The sequence below is a fragment of the Meriones unguiculatus genome, chromosome 7, assembly GCF_030254825.1.
Source record: "Meriones unguiculatus strain TT.TT164.6M chromosome 7, Bangor_MerUng_6.1, whole genome shotgun sequence".
NCBI lineage: Eukaryota > Metazoa > Chordata > Mammalia > Rodentia > Muridae > Meriones > Meriones unguiculatus.
The window spans coordinates 48,663,337-48,667,022 of record NC_083355.1 but is presented as its reverse complement, the minus strand read 5'-3'; the positions used below and the strand labels follow the sequence as shown (position 1 = coordinate 48,667,022).

The 3,686-nt window shown below is 39.4% G+C and overlaps 1 pseudogene; it reads left to right on the top strand.

The window, feature by feature from the left end:
• The first annotated feature begins 255 nt into the window (after window positions 1-255).
• On the top strand, window positions 256-1,184 carry LOC110544107 (olfactory receptor 4P4-like; annotated as a pseudogene).
• The last annotated feature ends 2,502 nt before the right edge of the window (window positions 1,185-3,686 follow it).

Genomic DNA, 3,686 nt, shown 5'->3' with positions numbered 1-3,686 from the left:
ACAGACATATGTGCTGGAAAAATATCAACGCACATACAAAAATTAATAAATCATTAAAACTAATATTTAGCTAAACATTTGGATGATAATTGTGCATTTTCCCTAAAGGGTTTAATAATGGGTATAAACATGAGTATTGCTATTAAATTTATCAATTTCTATAAAACTAAAAATATTTCTATAAATCTAAAAACCTTTTTGTTTAATTTCAGATGATCTAAGATTCACCTGTGCATGTGGACTCTCCTAGAATTCATGGAAAATCATAAAAATGTCACAGAGTTTGTTTTTATGGGCCTTTGGGAAAATAGACAAATAGAACTGCTGTTCTTTCTGCTGTTTCTGCTTTGTTATCTGGCTGTCTTAATGAGGAACTCTGTCATTCTAATCACTGTCACATGCAGCCACTTGATAGAACAACCAATGTATTACTTTCTATGCCACCTCTCCCTAATGGACCTCTGCTACACTTCTACTGTGGTTCCCAGGCTCATCAGGGACTTGGCTGCAGCAAGAAAAAAAATTTCCTATAATGAATGCATGACCCAACTCTTTACTGCCCATTTGCTGGCAGGTGTGCAAATCTTCATCTTGGTGTCTATGGTCTTGGACCGCTATGTTGCCATTGTCAGACCCCTGCACTACATGGTTATCATGAACAGGAAGAGATGTCATATGCTGATTTTCACCACCTGGGCAGTGGGGTTCTGGCATTCCATTGCTTTACTGCTCATGGTGCTCAGTCTGCCTTTCTGTGGTCCCAACCACATCAATCACTTCTTGTGTGATACAAAACCTCTTTGAAGCTGGTCCATAAAGATATTCGTGTTGTTAGTATCTTAGTAATTGCCAACTCTGGGATGGTGGTTGTTGCCATTTTTCTTGTACTAGTTGCTTCTTACATACTCATTTTGTATAATTTGAGGACAAAATCATCAGAGGGGCAACGGAAAGCTCTCTCAACCTGTAGTTCTCACATAATGGTTGTAGTTTTATTTTTTGTGACCTGTATTTATACCTATGTTTTACCTGCAGGAAGTGAGAATAAGGATAAAGAAATTTCTGTGTTTTACACTGTGATTGCTCCCATGCTGAATCCCCTCATCTACACCCTGAGAAACAGTGAGATGAAAAGCGCCATGCACAAGGTATGGTCTCAGATGTCACATTCAGAGTTAAGATAACTGAAGCAATCTTTGTTTCTGACCCTCTGTTCCCAGGCCAGCTCTCCTTAGAAAGGTCACAGAAAGCTCAAGCTGTTTGGGAGGGAGGGAGATATGAGTCAAAGAAGCAACTTACTGCTGTGTCGACTCTACATAGGTCAAAGTGATCACAGGTGAGCAGGTTGTGGGAAGGCTGCAAGAAAAGCCTTGGTAGAGTACACATGTACAATGAGAAAGCCCTAGGTTCCTTTCCTAGCCACGGACATCTTCAACCACTTTAACGACTTCAATCTTCTGTCTCCCAAAATCTATGAGACCCTGTTGTTATTGGTAGAAATTTAATCCAATTTTCTCATTTGTTTGTCTTTACTATTTCATTATTATTGAATTTTCCTTTTGTCTTATATTCATTATAAAATACTGGATTACATAAGAGCATTTTCTTTCTTTTTTTTATTTTTTATTTTTTTTATCAGTTACATTTTATTAACTCTGTATCCCAGCCATGTCCCGATCCCTCATTCCCTCCCAGTCCCTCCCTTCCTCCCTCATCTCCACTGTGCCCCTTTCCAAGTCCACTGATAGGGGGGACCTCCTCCCCATTCATCTGATCCTGTTTTATCAGGTATCTTCAGGACTGGCTGCAAAGCCCTCCTCTGTGGCCTAACAGGACTGCTCCTCCCTTCGGTGGTGGGGAGACCAAGGAGCATTTTCATACATATACATAATATACTTTGAGCACATTAAGCTCCCATATTTTCCTCTCTTCCCCTTGGCACCCCTCTCAGAGCAGGTTTAGGTTTAACTCTATAATCTCCAAACCCACTATGCTTGAATATGTGTGGAGTTATGCTTACAGGCTTTGGAATTTGGGAAATTCAGAGGGCACAACTGCCAGTGTAAATCTTCCTGGTTACAGTTTGCATTAGTCACATGAGTACATTTTTATGGTGCATGTAAAATGATGTAATATTTAACAGCTGAATGATCAGTCAGTTAATGGTCAAAATCTTAAAAGGGCATGTTTTATGAGACACTTTTATATATGTATTTTTTCCTCTCACCTCCTGTCTTTCCTCTTGTGATATCCTTTATGTGGAAGTACACCAAAGTGTCTCCCAGATCCAGCGTTTGTTTCCTTCATCTCCTTTATGTAGCTTGATCTTATTACTATGGTTGAAAGCCCATGTTTTAAATATAGTCCCATATCTGCCTTACCTTCTCCATCTGGAGACCTAGCAACACGAAAAAACAAAACAAACAAACAAACGAACTCAAATTCCTTCAATTCCCAAGACTACCATGCCTCAACATATTTACTATTTTTGAAATAATCCTGTATTTGAGAACAAAGTGTCTTAAAAAAAAACAAGGTCTTCCACAGGTGGAGATGATCAAAGAGCCAGCCCAGGAGTTCATGTCAAAGATGGTCCCTGTTCCTATTATTGGGGAACCCTCTTGGATACTGAGCTGCCATGGGCTACCTCTGTGCAAGGATTTTAGGTTATCTCTATGCATGGTCCTTGTTTGGAGTATCAGTCTCAAAAAAGACCCCTGTGCCCAGATTTTTTGGTTCTGTTGTTCCCTTGTGGAGTTCCTGTTCCCTCTAGGTCTTTCTATCATCTCCCCCTTCTTTCATGAGGTTCCCTGCACTCTGCCCAAAGATTGGCTGTGAGTCTCAGCATCTGCTTTGATACCCTGCTGGGTAGAGTCTTTCAGAAGCCCTCTGGTAGGCTCCTGTCCTATTCCCTGTTTTCTCCCTGTTCTGATGTCTATATCTAGTTTGCCTTTCTGAAGGAGGGTTGAGAGTCTTACCCAGCGTCCTCCTTCTTGATTAGCTTCCTTAGGTGTACAAATTTTAGTATGATTTAGTATATTATATGTCTAATATCCAGTTATAAGTCATTACATACCACGTGTGTCTTTATTTTTCTGGGATAGCTCACTCAGGATGATCATTTCTAGATCCCACCATTTGTCTGCAAATTTCATGATTTCCCTGTTTTTTATTGTTCAGCACTATTCCATTGTGTAAATGTACCAAAATTTCTGTATCCTCAAATGAGGGAAAACTGGGTTGATTCCAGCTTCTGGTTATTACAAATAAAGTTGCTACAAACAAAGTCACAGAGGAAGACAATGAAGCCAGTCCTGATGAGATCTGATAGACTAGGGTCAGATGGAAGGGGAGGAGGACCTTCCCTATCATTGAACTGGGTCAGTGGCATAGGGGAAGAAAAGGGAAGGAGGGTGGGATTGGGAGGGATGGGGGATGGGACTGCAGCTGGGATACAAAGTGAATAAACAGTAATTAATATGAAAAAATAAAAATAAAAAAAACATCACTTGGAATAAAACAAACAAAAAAAAACAAACAAACAAAAAACCAAGGTCTTCACAATTAGATTGAGCCAGGTTATGAGTATAGCATGCATATTGCATATGAAATAATTGTATAATTTTGCTACCATATTTTTCTTAAAAATTTCTCATAAAAATAAACCTGCGCGGTTATTCTTTTTT